An 18,997-nucleotide genomic window follows, 5' to 3' on the forward strand; every position below is an offset into this window, starting at 1 on the left:
GAAATCAAGGTTTCACAGGACATGAGTTTTGATTCTAGTTCTGTATCAGGGCAGGATTTTCATGCCTCAGACTTTTTAAATAGTACTGTTGATGTTTCTGCTTTCCTTGACAGTTCCAATTTTTTGACAGCCTTGCCGGCTCCTTTTGTTGATGGTTTTCAAGTATGTCATGACACACCAGTCCAGTTTTTTAACCTGATTGCTGATAACCATGTGAATGATGATCAGTCTACTGTTTATAACAGTTCAGGTCCTGAGATTCTTCTTAACGAGGATGGTGATTTTAAGTTTTATAATTATTCTCTGGTAAACATCACCAGTGATATAGTCGAGCTTTTTTCTAAGGGTTACACCTATGTCTCACCACAGAGATTGGATGTTGTAAGGTCTAATATCGACCTCAAATTGTTTCCCAGGAAACTTAATTTCAACCTTATGATGGGTTGGAATAGTTTGGGCACTAGTGACACATTTAGAATATCTAGTGTTTTTAATCCCCCTCTCCAGCCTACCCTTCAGATGTTTGAATGTATATGTGAGCTGGATATTCGTCATAGATTCCAGTCTGAACATTATTATAAGTATGGTTGTGCAGATTCATTAAATGAGAAGGATTGTATTGATTTTATTAAGGTACATGACCTTCAAGTTTGTAAACCGGATAAAGGTGGGGGTATGGTTGTATTTGATAGGGGTGATTACACTAACAGAATGTTAAAACCTTTGCATAGCCCTTCATATTTAGTTAGTTCACGCTCTGAAGTGAATACAGCATATTTACATATAAAGAATACGTTGGAAGAAATGTTTATTGACGGGAGAATTGACCAGAAAATGTTTAACTACATGCTGACCACTTACTCTAGATTTCCAAGTCTTTTTGGTATTCCTAAAATCAATAAAGATGTTTTGGACCCTCCCATGCGTCCTTTAGTTGACAGCAGAGGTTCACCTACGTATGCATGTGCTAAAGTTATAGATGTAATCTTGCAAAGATTTTTAGTTAATGATGTACAAATTTGTAAAGACTCATGGTCTTTTTTAGAGAGAATCAATGAGTTACCATTTGACATCCAACATCATTTTTTAACTATAGATGTCAAAGATTTGTACACTTGTATCCCACATGAAATAGTTAATGACTGGATCAGGCTGGATTTAAGAGTAAAAGGGTGTACCAGAATAGAACTTGATCTAGTTGAAGAACTTTTGGATATTGTTCTTAACAATAACTTTTTCATGTTTTATAATGAATTTTATCTGCAAAAGGTTGGGGTAGCAATGGGCTCCCCCTGTGGTGCTAGTATAGCCAATCTGGTAATGGATCATTGGGAACACTCTTTTGTTTTATCTAATTCTGATTATAAAGATGTGTTCATTTTCTATTCACGATACCTTGATGACATTTTTATTTTACTTAAAGGTGACAGAGCCATTAGTGACATGGTAGTCGACTATTTCAACAGCACCACAGACTTCCTAAAGTTTACATCTTCTTTTAGTATGGATTCTATAGCGTACCTTGACATTTTAGTAACTAAAAATTCTTCACTTCAAAGGTATACTGCTAAGATACATAGAAAAAGCACATATTCTAATGCATTTTTGCATTATTCTAGCTGTCATCCTCAGCACCAGAAGTGAGCTGTAGTTAAGGGCCAGTTAGTCAGGGCAGCCCGCATGTCAACTCTTGATGCCGACTTCATTGAAGAATGTCGTTTATTAAAAAATATGTTCATCCACTGAGGCTATCCTGAGAATCTGATTAATGAACTTATAGAAGAAGTGGGGTCAAAATGGAATAGGCAATTATTTAAACCTTTATTAAATATTAATTCTATGGACATAGAAGTGGTACAGCATAATAGTGCAGTTAATGTTTCAATAGATGACATTAATACACCATGTGAACCTACGGGTCATGTTCCATCATTTATCACTACTTTCAGTATTAATAGTGAGTCTTGTTATGAAATTTTATGTAAAAATTGGGCTATCTTTAAAAGTGATTTCAGTATTTTCAATAAAGTTGGCGACAGACCAGTGGTCACTTATAGAAGGGCAAAAAATTTAAAGTCCATCCTCGAGCAACGCCAACACACATACCCAAAAACACCAGGTATGTTCAAGTGTCAGTCTTGTAACTATTGCAAATATGTTAGTGAATCTAATAGATTCATTATTCACAACCATCAATATTTTTTGAAATGTCGAGTGAATTGCAATTCTAAAATGATAGCTTATCTAGCACAATGCCAAAATTGTTTATCGTTCTACATAGGGAAAATGGAGAGACGTCTCCATGACCGTTTGTATGAACATATTTATGCAATTCGGAAGAATAAACTCAACAATGCTCTAGCTAAGCATGTCAGTATCAACCTGGACCACAAATTTAAATTTATGATAATAGAGCAGATTCACGAAGATCGTAGGGGAGGCCCTACTCCATTAAAACTGGAAGAATTAGAACTTATGTGGCAAGTTAGATTAAATGCGTATAATACCCCTGGACTTAATGAATGCTGTTCTATTGTCAGTGTTTTAAAACTTAAAAGTTTATCAAGATAGATGTATATATATACATATATACTTTTCACATTTTTTATATTTTTTATTTTTTTGTAGTATACATTAGTTGATATATATATCTATCCTCAGTAGGTTATTTAATCAATATGTTGGACGGTTATATTTTTATTTTATTTTATTTTGCAACAGTTAAAGGTGGTTTTAAGTACAAACATGTATTAAGAGCATTTAGGCAGTTTTGTTTTATATGCCTTTAAATGCTTTATTACCTTGGTGCAGTTTTTAATTGCTTAATTGATGTAGTGCTTGTGTGAGCAGCTCACCTAATTGGTATATATACTTGTGATTTGTGTAATCAGTTTGTCTGAAGAAGTTTGAGCACAGTCTCAAACGAAAAGCACTTCACATTTTATCTGTATTAAAGAAGATTAACTTTCATCTGTTGGTGTTTGCTGCCTTGCTTCCCTCTACCTGTTTTCGTGAGTAATTGAAAATGATACTGGCAGGGTATATATCCTCTTCCCCAATGTAGTGCAATCCTAGAGTTGGTAAACATAAGTGTGCTGGTGTGGGGGGCACAGCCCCCCACTTTGGAGGGTGTGGGATGGCGTAGAATCACACATAGTGTGATTAACAACTACTTAACCTCTTAACATAAATTGTACAGTATAACAGCGGGGGGATACGCACAACAGTAACCCCAATGTGGGTAGCTGTGCCAACAACAACCACACCCAGCTATATGTACCAGCTCTAGTATCACTGTACAGCTGGGAAGAGGGGATTTACACATCCACTACTAGTTTTGATGGAATGAATTTCCACAAGATGTTTCCTTTGAAATGTTACCTTTTGCCAGTTAGTTCTCGGACAAATGATCTTATGGGAAATATATTTTCTGCCAACTGAAGTAGATCCCTTCACATACACACACACTTACTTGGCAACACTGAGATTTGAACCCCTACCTAGGTACTTATTGCTACTAATGTGTTTGGCCTTAATTGCACACACCACAGAGCTTGTAGGGTGAGGTGTATCCCGAGCTTCCTGTAAAGTGAACATCACCACGCCTTGTACAGTATGGTAATGGGGGATGTACTGGGTGTTAATGGACAATACAAAGTATAACATACTGTCATATACACATTGACAAACACATACAGTCATAGACATATTTGACAGACCTGGGATTAGCAGTGCTGGCTACCTTGTCAGTGAGTCCATACTGTTACAGAGTTTTTGCACACAGCACATGCATCATTGGGCTGGATAGTGTCATCAGTTACCTGTATGGTTGATGGTGACAGTGGTCCTCATACAGTGGACCTTGGGACATGTACTGGGGGTACCACGGTGGAAAGACAGTATACCCAGCGCCCCCACCCCACATTGGATATTGTACTCACTGAAATCCATGATAATGCTCTGTCATACCCACAATCACACATTGACGAGGACTGCAATACAAACCCTTGTCTATCTAATTATTGCTACTACAGGGATATGCATTTATTGCACATGCCACAGGGATAGTAGGTTGAGGGTTTTGTCATGGCTCTCCTAATGTCAGCAACATCACCATTCCTTTTAATGTATGGCAAGGTTTAGTGTATTTGGAGAATGTGGCCTCAGAATGCTGTCTCCTCAAATATGCACACACACAAACACACACATACTCAAATTTCCCAGGACTCAGAGGGTAACCCATGCCTATCTACCCATTTGTAGAGTAGTGTTATGCTAGGACTTCAAGCTCCAGGTTGCCTATAGGGTGAAGAGTGCCACAAGGTACATTTAATGTGAATTACAGCAGCAGCCGTTTCTAAGTATAGCAATGGGGGCTGTAGTGGGTGAGAAGTTCCTCAGAGTATTTTCAACTACAAGTTTACAAACAGACACTGTTATACTCAGTAATGCACACAGACACATATGTCAGTCCTGAGATCCATAGGTGCAGGTGTTCTTAGGTGTGTACCAGGCTAATGTCCATGGAGAGATGAGAAGAGTAGGGCATGTGAGTACACTGGTATGCTACCTGGCATTTGTCAGCAGGCCATCTATCAATGATGCCACTTGAGTGATCCCCAGGGTGACATTTAAATTCAACATCCACTCATCTGGTTTTCTCTTGGAGGGCCAGCAAGGTGCTCCAATTGACATGTATGCAACATATATTGCATAACATGGCCAGTGTCTGTATTAGGGACCTGTACCCAAACATGTTCTGTTGACTGTGGTAGTCTGGTTAAGGTATCCATGGCATGTGGTGCATACAGAGTGGGATTTCCTAGCTGTGGCATTCATAACACAGCTGGACAAACATGCCAGTATCAGTCAATCAGAGATTGCCTGTAAGCAGCCAAGATGAATACCTGATATCTGCACATCTGTACAGAGGGCAGACAGAAAGTAGCTAGCCAACAGGTTATGCATTAGGATGAATGTTTTGATAGACGTCTGAAACTGATAGATATGCCATTACTACATGACAGCAGTCCTCAGTGACATGTCCTAAAAACATAGTAGTCTACAGTTAATATCAACATATCAGATCAATATCCAATAGGAGATACATAAAAACATACAGCTCAAACAACAAAAACACAATAGTCAGTACTCAGAGTCCAGCTTTGCATGCAGGGGTGTATGGTTCCAGTACTACAATCTGTAATCTACTCTTTCTTAGAAAAGCACCGTTTTTATATATATATATATATATATATATATATATATATATATATATACACACACACACACACACACACACACACATATATATATATATATATATATATATATATATATATATATATATATATATATACATGAAACATATGCCCATAACATGTTAACATGTACTGGAGTCATACCTCAGCACCATAACTCTCAACATCTTACTGCATGGGAACATAATGTAAGTATTGCAGTTTTAAATGTAGAAGGTTGCTACAGTAACAGGGGTTGTGTCAACACACATGTTGTGAAGGAAGGCTCTTCTGAAACTGACATGTACACCATCAGTTACTGACAGACATTATAAAATCATCATAGTAAAGTACCACACAAATCACAGTAATGATCTTGTGGAATACAGCAGAAATATGAGCAATAAACGTGGACTGTCTGAAACAATCTGGTCAGTCAAGAGGTATACACAGAACTCCTCAGTGCAAGACATATGGACCAAGCCTGACAAAGGGGATGTTTAAAGCCAAGTAAATGAGGATATATCACAAACACTGGAGTAGATAAGCTCACACAGTTGATGCATTCACACCCTCCTGTCTGTCCTGACATATATTAACTAGAGGAACAGAGGTTCCAAGCCCAGTGGGCATACATCTTCACAGCATCCCATTGCTTTGTCAGAAATACACAGCACATATGGTGGCCAGGCAACAGTACATCTGACAAATATCTGGACATAACATCATACTAGGGTAAATATACTCAGCTGCTAGGCATGTCACCAAGCACTGTCTAAACTACAGGCAGACTGACACAACATTAACCCAATTTTCCTATGGGGGCATACACATGTAATTGCAAATATAGCAGGCACTACAGGCATGTAACAGCACGGAGTAACAGACAGCGTGAAAGTGCATATCCACAGCCAATCTCAACACAGTCACAGTCACATTATGGTAAGCCTAATTAATAGTACAGTATATGGACTGTGTGAACAAAACCCATCATCACATTTGTCACTCACACACTAACCCTACATATACTGGCCCAATTCACAGTGTAGTCTGATGCCTGACTGTGGTATGGGACATGTCTCAGTCTGGCCCTAAAAACATATAAGCAGATAGGGTACCAGAAACTGGAGCAAAATGCAACATCAGATAGAACAGGACCAAGAACACTGACATCTACCCTAGTTTGTACACAGGCCAAATAACATATTCACAATACACTGCTACACAATACTGACACTCTGTCAACAAATCACCATAAGTACACAGACCTCACTAGTATACAGACTACAACAGAATGTCCAGGTTTTGTCCTCAAATATAAGGCCTCCTATACATAACATGTCTGGCAGTTTGATATATCACTGGCTATCAGGAATGATGTCAGTAAATAATGATATACTGTACATATCCATCTCTTACTGCATGACATAAGGACAAAGGGTGACAGATTTGGAGGACAGAGGCACAAATACAGGGCCAATATTGACATATTGCTGTTATAAACTGAGAAAATTGCTGGTGTAACAGGGTTTGTTGTGGCATATCTCTTCTGAGGAATATGAAGTCAGTAACACACATGGATGTTACCATTTACTGACAGCAATCATCAGAGTATGCTACTGCATTTATAAAGACAGAAAATATGTGACTAACACACCACAATTAAGACTTCAAACTCTGGACAGTCTGTAGATAGCCCTACAGGTGAGAGTTTCCTCAACCACATAATACTGTCATGCCAGACTTTAAATCATGCAGAACAGCCATATCCACACAAACCCTGTAAAACCAACATTACTTCAAATGTAGAAGAGCAATACTTGCATTCTGTCCCCATGTCTGGAACATCCCCCTCCAGTTTGTTGGCCTGTCTCCACAGTGTTTGTTGTAAAAGGTATTTCCAACTACCCTCTGTGATGCTGTTTGTCAGACACCCACATGAAGTCCTGCTCACAGTGAAAGAAAAGGGCCAACACCCACATGAAGTGCTTAGTTATAGGAGTGTGTTTCCATGCAACTGGCTATAGGAATGATACCACAGCTGTTCCACATGCAGTTATCAAGTGGGGAATTCCAGTTCATGCACAGGCCATCAGCTGATCATGAGGATTACCTACAAATGACAAACTGCTGAGAGACAGAGAGAAAGTAAGAAAGGAAGAAAGAGCCAAGCATGTTTATGTATGATCTGTGGGTGGAGAGTGGTCTCTGGGTATTATAACAGTTGCCTATATTGTTCACTAATCCACAATAGCACATAATCACTGCACATGGCAGTAGATATTTATGGCTGTGGATTGTCTGCAACAACCTCTACAGTGTTTGACAACTGTTGGCCTTGTAATGTGGACATTGGGACATATAGGTCCTTAATATAATAATATAGCAAAACCTGCACCGCAGTGGATACTGTTATTACACGATCACCCCCACACCCACACAGGATACTGATGACACACACACAAACACACACACTTGCCAGTACTGAGTTTCAAACCCTACCTAGCTATGTATTGCTATTACAGTGTTACGCATTTATCTCACGCACTACGGAACTTATATGTTGGAGAGCTGTCCAAAGGTATCTTTGAAGGTGAGTGACATCAGCAGTAGTGCTAAAGGAGGGGTAAGGGAAGTGTAGTAAGTATGAATGTCCACAAAATCAGGTGTCAGCAAAGACACACACACTCACACAAACACGCACCTTATCACATTTGCCAGGACCAGGATTAGAACCCCTACCTAATTAGTTTGCTACACTATGGTATTACGCAGTTATCACAAGTGCCATGGAGCTTATATGTTGGAGAGTTGGCCAAATATGTCATTGAAGGTGAGTGACATCAGCAGCAGTGCTAAAGGAGGTGTAAGGGAAGTGTAGTAAGTGTGAATGTTCACAAAATCAGGTGTCAACAAAGACACACACATACACACAAACAGTTGCCATGTCTGGGATTAGAACTCCTACCTAATTTGCTACACTACAGTATTACACAGTTACTGCGAGCACCACATAGCTTATAGGGCTGAGACTTGGCCAAAGGGTTATTTCAAGGTAACTGACATCAGCAGGAGTGCTAACATGGGCAATGGGAAGTCCAGTATGTGTGAATGAGCCATAAGTCATTCCTCTGGAAACACACACACACACACACACACACACACACACACACAAAACTTTACATTTGACAGGATTGAATATACAAATGCTACATGAATACTGATTTGTACTATCGTGTTACACAGTTACCACAAGCACCACAGACAGGGCTGAGGGCTACCAAAAGGAATATCTACAGTGACTGACATCAGCACATCATGCGATATCGGCCAATTGAATGTGTAGTGGGTGGAACTGGCCTCATAATGGAATTCTCTCTGTCAGTGTCTCTCTCTCTCTCTTCCCACATCTCTGTATGTGTGTGTGTGTGTGTGTGTGTGTGTGTGTGTGTGTGTTTGACATATTAAATTGTGTTGTCCTAGGACATGTGTGAGTATTCCTATCCAATGTGTGTGTGAAGCATAAATGGTGTACAATTTGGTGTGTATGCACAGACATCTGCAAATAACAGATATGTATAGTCCACTGTATTGTCAGACATGGGATTCATTTCTCTAAGTGTAAGAGCATGCCCAGAATGACCTTCTGTATTGAGCATGCAAATCCATTCCAGGTAGGGTTGTACTCCAGTCCAGGGTTTGGTGTTCTACAGCTACAGCTAGCAACCTGTTTCTCCGGGATATCTGCAGATAGGTTGACAAAATGAGTCACAATGGGTGACAGATAGGGGGATACTGTAACTATTGCTGTCTGTGCTCCTTGTGTTACATGGTTGGTGTTAGCAGAGATATTCATACATATGTACTGTTTTACACTGTGATGTATTATGTCATCAACTACTGACAGATGTAATTATTTGCTCACAGTTATTTACTGGGAAATACAAGATGAATGAAGCTGCGTCCAGTATTGTGGTCCACAGCCTACACATTCTTGCACATTCCTGCCATCCTGGAGGAGTAGCTGCAGACACTTGCTGGTGGGTCTGTGTAAATGGTCCACCACCTTAGTACGATGGTGGCTGAGGATCCCCTTCTTGTACATATATCGACTTCAAAGAATGGCCATATCCTGCTGTGGCCATACCTCTCAGCTGTACAGATTCACCCAGGTTACCCAGAAGCAGGGCTCATATAGCTGGTCACTTCCCGTTCACATTGTGATTTATGAACAGATTTGTAGCCACCCATTACTGGGTTTGTAGGCAGGGGTAGTATGGACACACATCAGAGTTTCAGACTTCACATACTCCATGACGTCCATGCTTCTACACCCCCCAGTCTGTTATTCTATCCTCTTCCTAACATTATGCGAGTGATATCTAAGAAGTATCCCTATAGTTGGCCCTTCATCCCAGCAGTATTTCTGGATTGGTCCACAGTTCATGCAGTTGGACATGGGTGGCATGCTACTGGGATTTGTCAACATGGCCTTGCATTTGTGTTCTGTTGACGTTATTAGATTGTTAGTTGGGTCCCCATGAGATACCACTCATTGGCACTATGTGTGACGCACAGACCATTGACAATGGACTGTAGGCCATTTGGTAGTGATGCAGACCAGTGCATTCTGTCACTCCTACATTCCCAGGCTGTGAACCAGTGGATTCCCCTGGGGTGACAGGGCAAGTGTGCAAGGTGTTAATGGCAATAGTTCCTGCCCATATTGATCCATTGGTCTGGATGCAGGCAGGGTGCTGCTTACAGCTAGGGACACACCTGCATAGGACACCTCTTCAGCATGCTGCATTCTGTGGATATTCCCATACAGAAGTGGGGTCATACTGTACTCCTTCCCAACAGCAAGAATATGACCTGTGATATACCTGTGACTGATGGTGGGGTGAGCTGAGTGCATGTGTTATATGGAAGTTACTTGCAGCTGACTCACAGATATACCTGTGACATTCCCCTTATGCTGCCTTGTGCGGAGACATAGGCAGTCTCTCATTACTTCATAACTGTGCCTTTTGTGGTCTGCCAGTGATTGGCCAGACTACACCAGTATTCCATACTACACAGGCAACTAATGTGCTACTAACCTGTATGTACAATTCCAAAGTTGTGTGCAGCTGACAGTTACATTTTATGCACTCTGTCCAGGGTACTTCTACCTGTGTACTGTGTGTACGTATGGGCCCACATTCATGGCATGTCCATCTTTCAGACAGTGACAGATATTGACATCTGGACAGTGATTATGGATAACTACTGACATGGGTATTGCTGATAAGCATTGTGGTTGGCACTGCAGTTGTAGGAACATGCCCCTGTCAACCACAGTACTGCCCATAAGCCACTGAGACACTACCCTCCGTGCCTACATGCTGACCACTTCCAGACAATATTGAACACACAACAACCTAACACACAGACCCCTGCATATTGTAGACATGCAACAATCTATCCTGTAGATTGGCCAGCTCAGGTCCACTGATATTACTCCTAACACTTACATGTTACTGCAATTCTACATAGGATTGTGGGGGGGTGGGGGCACACCTGACAACTTTAACCATTTGCTATGACTGCACTGGTATTTCAGGCACTCTGTTGGCTTCCATTTCATATTGTATTCTGACCTATCATGCAGACTGGAGGCATATCAGTAGAGTACAGATCTTAGATTTTATTGACCTATATTTCAAGTTTAGACTTTTTACCCTTCAGAACTTGCATACAACTGCCAGACCTGTTGTAGTCTGTCTGTGTAGGTCTGGATGGGGGGCTGTTCACCATTGCCATCAATTGGAGGGCTTAGCCCAGCCTTTCTTTCTGGTCATCTACACCTGTCCTGCTGACTGAGGCTGGTGATGGGTATGTGAGACTCACTGACATGCATGTATGTGTCCTATGGACACATAGTTATTTGGGCCACCAATGTATTGCAGTGGGATTTGTCACCTTGTCTAGTACTGCCTAGTATGTTAACACCAGTATTTGTTATGGATTCCATGCTGTCCATATAGGTGTCCACTATCTGCTGCCATCCCATTAAGCCATCCAATTCCCTTGCAAGCTCGCATCCATACCATAGATACAACTATCAGAACATACTACTCCATTCAGTAATTGATAGGAAGGGTGACATACCTTATGCCTGAGCCAGTATTGAGGACAGTGCTGGAGGGTTGACTATGTCAGATGCACATAGTACACTCCCTATACATGGTAAAGCACAGGTAGTATCATGTTTGGCATCCCTTTTACTGTATGTGCGAGTCAGAGAGAGGTGTCATTCCCTGGGTCCCTACCATGTCAGTGTATGCACTATGCATTGCCTATTTGCTAAGGCCTGGGCATACTGGGCATGCCTCCTTCTGCCTACATGGGCAGGCTCAGGTAGTTCCTCTTCCGAGTCACTCTGTGCCTGTGTTGGCCTTGGCAATGGTAGGGGACTGTGTGGCCTTGCCCCATGCTGTTCCTTTTGCAGCTGTTTCCACAGGATCATATTGTGTAGCATGGCACATACTATGAACATTTGTGTACATGTAGCTGGAGAATACTGCAAGGCTCCACCGGATATGTCCAGGCAGTGGAACCGTGACTTGAGCATCTCAAATACATGCTGTATTATGATTCTGGTTTGTGCATGTGCCTCATTGTGGAGTTCTTGTTCAGGTGTGTGTGCATTTCTGAGGGGGTGTCATCAGCCACGGCTCCAGTGCATAGCCAGCATCTCCCCACTAGGTAGCGATATGGGATATCCCCTCTGGCAAATGACAGGTACAGCTGTGTCATATGCCAGATGTGGGAGTCGTCATAGCTTCTAGGGCTGCCAGCACACACATTCAAGATAATGCCCTGAGAATTGCACATGACCTGGCAGTTGATGGAGGGGAAGCCCTTGTAGTTTATGTAGACCCTACCCCGCTCACTGGGAGGTGCTTTGATATATATGTGCATGCAGTCTATAGCACCCATTACCTGAGGGTATTCTGCTATTTGGTGGAAGAGACACATATTGCTGGTCAATGCCTCATGGGTGTTGAAATATATGTGCTCACCAGCATGTGCTGACATAGCATCCAGGAACTGGTGGAGTACCCTGGATGCTGATGCCTGTGAGATTCCCATGATATCCCCAGTTGCCCTTTGGAAGGTACCTGTGGCTAGTATTCTTAAGCCTACTCATACTTGGTATCCACTGGGATGGGTTCCCCTCTGTTGGTTCTGTGTGTGAGGTGGGCCTGGCACAGCTCAATTTGCTGTAATATGTCCCTGTCCATCCTATAGCACTCCACTATCTCCAGCTCATGTAGCCCTTGGTAGCCTACCCTGGGTCTGTACACTCTTTTACTTCTCCTCACTGTGGGATGGTTGTCAGCATTCACATCATCACCACCCTCAGCCTCTTGCACATATTGCTGTATGAGAGCAACAGCAGCCCCTAACATTTTGTTAGTTTTGTCAGGTAAAATGTCCCCGTCTGTGTACACCTGTGGTGTAGAGTTTGTGGAAAAAACAAACAGACTGAAAGGTGTTTGCATAGTTTATAATAGTGTGCTGGGCTGCTGCCTGTGTAATTGGCTGATTCTGATACATTTCACCTGCCAGCTATGCTAGTTCTCCTTGATTGCCTTCCTACTGCTGTTTTCCCTTCCCATTGCCTTCCTGTTTAAGCCCCAAGGTGCGCCACACATACCCAGTGCTCAGATGTGAACAGTGCTGCTATTTTTTTTTTTAAACCCGGTGCGCAGTGCGCACGCCTGTTTAGGCAATGTAAACACTGTTTGGCAGCCTCAGACACACCCTCTTCCTTAGTTTTGCTTAGCTAAGGGCAAACACAGGCCACAGAGCTCCAGAAAGCTCACAGCATGCATGACACAGCCCCTTATGAGGTCATCCACCTCTTATACTTATACAGTGGTGTTGCTGCACCTACATGGTTGGGTGCAAGCTAACACTGAGAGGAAATCTGTGATTCAGTATCAATCCCCTCATTTACATAAACCAGAATGCTAATTCATGGTTATCACACTCACACTGAGCCTTCCCCCTTAGCAACCACTGTTCCCTGGTATTGTTGTCTTACGCATGCCATTGACCATTATGGCAAAATGCTGATTTGGGTATCAAAGCTTATTTCCCTTTTTCTTTCTTATTTTTGTGGTTATCCCATTTGCACACCACTGCCTTATGCTTAAACAGCCGAGATTGGCCAAAAAAAAAAAAAACTTGTTTTTTATAAAATTGCAACTATTTTTCATGCCAATGGTCATATATTTGGCCATTGGCATGCCTACTACATTGAATACATGTTTTCTTTCAAGCTGTCATGCCTCTGTTTTGTAATTTGCAGAAATGTATTCAGTTAGTAACCAAATACATTTCTGCAGGTTACACTATTCCGACATAGACGCCTGCCTGCTTCCTGGATCATTAATTCACCTCATGTGCATGGTTTTCACCAGCAAATGAGGTAATTAGCATATGGCAATGGTGTCTGTGCGAGAATAGCGTAGGCGCGCTCGTTCACATCTCGGGGGCTCATTTCTGGATTGTTTGTAGGCCATATTGCATGCAGCAGCTCTGACACTATTCAGGCACTCTGTGCAGAGCTTACTGAATCTGGGGGATGGTCTTTAATACAGCTTGGTCTAAGGCACCTATCAAAATAAATTACTCCATTATTCGTTTTGACAATGATTACTCTCTGATGGTTATTGCCAAAAGGAAACTTTTTTTGCCTTTGGTTAAAGAGCATAAAAAAAATCACAAGTTAAAACTCATCTCTTATTCCCACCTAGACTGAAAAGTTTTCTGCAGGATGGTCCTAAAATCTTTGAGGACTTGGATACTGCTGTGACATTCATAAAAACAAATAAAATTCTTGACAAAATAGAGGATATGGAATGGGCTAACACCTCAATGAAAAGAATGGCTGACAACAACTCATGGAAGACATCAGATAAAAAAAGAAACTAAAAAAATAAATACTTTTTTGTCTCTATTAAACCAATAGTTAAATAATCTCATATCAATAAATGGACATGTTGGATTGTTTCATATAATTGAAGCATAGAAAAACTTGAGTTGCTGATCTGTAATGCACAGTAAGTACTATCTTTAAAGAAAAATTTAAAATGAAAGGTAATTATTTAAAATTACTATTACTTCATTCACTTGATATATTCACCTGGTATATAGTGTTCATTCTTATTCTTTACATTTTTTATGGCATGATTAATAATATACTGTTATATAGTAGTGAATTAGGAGGTCTTCCTTTAATACAAAAAAGAGAGTTAAACATTAAACATCCGAGAAGGCTGCAGGCATCATCAGAAAAGTCATTAACGGCTCATGACACATTTAGTAATATTAAACAAAAAAAATCATTCACTTTTCCCACTGGAACCTTTCGGTCACTTTTTTTTTTTTTTTTTGTGCTTTGGGCTTGGGAAAGCTGGTCGTGAGCCATTATGATGTTTGACAGGTTCCCATCTCCTAGCGCCATGCGAGCTTCTGAAGGATGACCTCTGAACTTTGACAAGCTGACTCTGTGATTCAAAAGAATTCAGCGCTGAAGACCCTGTCGCCAACAGATTATCTATAAAGAAGAAGCTTACTGAAACATATGTATAGCCTCTAGTTACAAATAATTAAAGAAAAGTATACATGACTGAGCTTAATGCAACTATACAATAAGACTCTACTAACGGGAACATTTAGATACAGAAGTGAGAGTCACAAATTTATTTCCTAGACGACTTATGTGGTGTATTGATGTTATAGGGTGAACTGTTAACTGGTTTGGTTTGTTCTCATTTTTAGGTTTGGCCCAGCATAAATAGTGCTGAAAATACTGACGCTAATTTTGATTATATAATTGATTATAACAAATACATGTTGAATATGATTTTGAGAACATTAAAATATCTTGCAAATGCTTTTCAAATAAATATATGTTTTTATATTTAGTTCTGTTATGTATTTACTAGCTCATTTACTGTAATTATATATGCCTCTACACATCTCATAGTATCTCTAACTCTTAATTCCATATTAATTAGCATTTACATAAGAGAAAGATTTTAATGACTGGAGTTGAGATTGACAAAAATGACAAGATGTTCCATAAATCTAGACTTTGAATTCTCATGAACACAATATGTTCTGACATTATTTACTCATATACATCTTCTTTAATAATATTTATAACATAAGGTTAATTTATAATAAAAGAAATTATTTGAAGGACTTAATATAGAATGCAAACCAAGAGAAAAGGCTATAATTTATTTATTTTTTACCACGTTACTACTTCCTGTTATAGCATGATACCATATGTCTTTTTGTTTCAGAGAATGCACATTCTGGTGTTATCTACAGTATTTATACAGGAATATGTTCTCACTTATTTTCAAGGGTATTATTGCATTCTATGTTAGTCCTCTATTTACTCAGAGTACAAATGTATCTTTTTAAATTATTGGTTGTTAACATTTGCATCTCTTGTCAGCTTCAGCTGCTATTGATTTTAGTTTTACAACTTAATTTTTTCACTAATATGCCACCAAATGTTGGAACCTTGCCATAGGCTATATAAAAATGATTTAAAGAATGATAATATTTAGTGAAAATATACAAGATCTGCCTTATTTCCTTTTTAGTATTCCAGAGGCATTGTATAATTTACTTATATCAAATACTTTTATAATGATGATAAGGTTTGTTGTCATGTTTCTTTCCACTAACATCACAATTATTTGATATGTCTCTGTCTATAAAATATAGAATTGATTAAAGGAAACAAGAAGAGGGAAGGAGATGAGAAAAGAAAAAGGGAAAAAAAAGAGAGTGGAAAAAGTAAAAAAAGGAAATTGAAAGAAAGGGGGAAAATAATACAAAATAAATGAATCCCTCTGGTGAAATCCTTGAAAGAAATTAAAGTAAGTAGAGAAACTATATTGACTTGAAAGTGTTACTTAAAAAGGTACAGGGTATTGCATTAACATCAAGATGCATTGAGAGTAAGCTGCTTTATATGTTAATATTGAGAGTTAAGTTTAATGATATTCAAAGTAACATGGTATTCCTTTTTTTAAAAAATTGAAATGGAGTATGCTATCTGTATATGTGCTTCTGTAAAAAACAAAGTTATGTTTCATACAGTGGGGAAGAATTTTGATGAACATAATGTTTGCATTTATCTATAGATCATAAGAATTTTAACAAATACATATACCTAGTACCATTGGGATTATCTAACAACAATCTGTAAAATGTGAACAAAGTTAATGCATATTTGATGCTTTATGATATGGCAAATATTATTTTTGAAACATAACTGAGCTTCAATTACTAATTGACATACATTTACAAAATCTATATCCTATGTACTAAGCATGTTGTAGATTGTTAGGAATACAAAAGTATATTGCAGATAAACTGGAATTATAGATGTAGATTCTTTTTTTTTTTTTTTTTTATTTCACAGAATTAAATGATACGTTTAATTCATAAACACTTATGAAGAGGGCAGCATCATCTCTTTATATGTTAATATTATATTTCTAGTTAATTGCATCTATTTACTCTATTGAGTACATAGGATGGTTTAATTCTTATGTTCTTTACTGCAGTGTATCTCAATAACTTGTAATGAGATATAACACACAACTTTGTTTACATTTTTATAACATTGGCAGTATATAAGCCCTAATTTAATATATATTTAACAAATGATTATTTTAAAATTAGAATAACATATTTTGCAATTTAAACCCTATGATAGTTGATGAGAGTTTTATTTTTTTACAAAAAATGTCATCACTTTCAGTGGTGGTGGTGGCTGAATAACTGTTATTATTGGATGGGTGGTTGATTTGGGTGGTAAATGCTACTCAAATCGGGAGTTTGTAACTCCAGGAAGGGTATGGGTCAATTTAATATTACAAAGTTCTACTATTTTCATTATATATATGTTTTTTGACATCCAATATATTTATAACTTTAAATGGTATCAACAATTGGATTCTACTTAAATTATATTCTTCTAACATCTCTGTTATGGATGGAATGGTGAACAGTTTAATAAATACAAACAAAAAGTATTAATGGTCAAGTTTAATTTAATCTTTATGAACAATCAAGATGTTTCTTTTAAAAGGTATTTCTATTAATATTAATGGTCTAAACAATCATAGTAAGAAGGGAAGTTTACTTAAATATTTAAAATTACATAAATCTCATTTAGCTTTTTTGCAAGAAACACATCTTCTAAACGAATATATATCCAGGTAAATACTAAAATGTATACTTTATTGTCAAGTTCACATCACTCTCAAAAGAAAAGTGGAGTAGCTGTATTATGGAGCAACACATTACTTCATTCAAGGGTCTTAGAAGTTTATAAAGATGTAAAGGGAATGTTTTTCTCTGTTACTATTGAAATAAATAAAAAAATTATTTACGCTTATAAACATATATATTGGATTCCAGCCATTTGAATTAATACAGTTAAACTGCACGTAAACCAAATTGTGCATCTATCTAAAGGTAATATTATTATAGCAGGGGACTTTAATTGTATTCTAAGTGATAATGATACTAATGCTCCTGGTTGTTGATGTTGTTGTTGTTGTGACTTTCGGCTTTTCCCGGTTAGGAGTCACCACAGAGGAACCCCGGTCCGCTAATGATCGGCAGTTGATTTTTACATACCGAGTTGCCTGCCCTGATGCACAACCTTGGACATGGAACTTATTCAGGAATAGATAGACAAACAATTTATCTAAAACTAATGTAATTTCCTGCCCATTATTGGATCATAATGCCGTAACATTTGAATTAATAGTTAAAACAACACTCAATGTTCACATCAAAAGAATCCAGTTTATATTACTAAATTAAAAGATTTTAAAGAATTCTTTACTCCTGAAGTCCAACATTTTATTACTTTAAATAATAATATGGAAACTTCTGAAATTTATATATGGGATGCATTAAATCCAGTTTATATTACTAAATTAAAAGATTTTAAAGAATTCTTTACTCCTGAAGTCCTACATTTTATTACTTTAAATAATAATATGGAAACTTCTGAAATGTATATATGGGATGCATTAAAAGCCTATTTATATGGAAAATGACTAGTGGGTATAATAAAAGAAACCTTTGGAACAAAGAGTTGCAAGACATACAATCTAAACTTGACAAATTAAAACTTAGGATGAATAAAAATAAAGGAAAAGAAGAGGAAATTATTACATTAAATAAATATTTAGAGATATTAAACCATAAAACTATGATTAGTCTTGAGCAGTTTAAATTTAGTAATTTTTCAACCAATCCTAAATCTCTAAATCAACTGGCAAATAAAACCAAAAAGACTTAGCAAACTTAATCATGTCAATGAGATTTATTATCCTGGGAGAAAAAGGATTGTATCTGACTTACAGGATATATTAATAGAATTTGGAGATTTTTTTTATAAAATTAACCAAAAAATCAAACACTATAGACGCAGAAGAAATTAAAGTCTTTATCAAAAATGCATGAAAAACAAACTATCAAAAAATATTGAATCTCTAGATAAACCTATTCCATTCAATGCTCTTCAAAACCAATTTAGTAAACTAAAACTAAATAAAGCTCCTGGTAATGATGGAACAATCCCTGAACTTTATAAGATTATGGCTAAAGTTTCACTTAATTTACTATACAAAGTCTTTTCAATTTCTCAAAATAAC

The 18,997-nt window shown here is 38.2% G+C and overlaps 1 long non-coding RNA gene across 1 annotated transcript in view; it reads left to right on the forward strand.

Moving 5' to 3' along the window:
- The window catches only part of LOC122813736, a 435,632-nt gene extending 419,442 nt beyond the window's left edge, over positions 1 to 16,190 (forward strand). The window contains exon 3 of the long non-coding RNA XR_006366727.1: positions 16,041 to 16,190. This is a non-coding gene — a long non-coding RNA (uncharacterized LOC122813736). The remainder of the gene's footprint in view (positions 1 to 16,040) is intronic.
- The last annotated feature ends 2,807 nt before the right edge of the window (positions 16,191 to 18,997 follow it).

The sequence above is a fragment of the Protopterus annectens genome, chromosome 1.part1 (genome assembly GCF_019279795.1).
Source record: "Protopterus annectens isolate FY-2018-M chromosome 1.part1, PAN1.0, whole genome shotgun sequence".
NCBI lineage: Eukaryota > Metazoa > Chordata > Ceratodontiformes > Protopteridae > Protopterus > Protopterus annectens.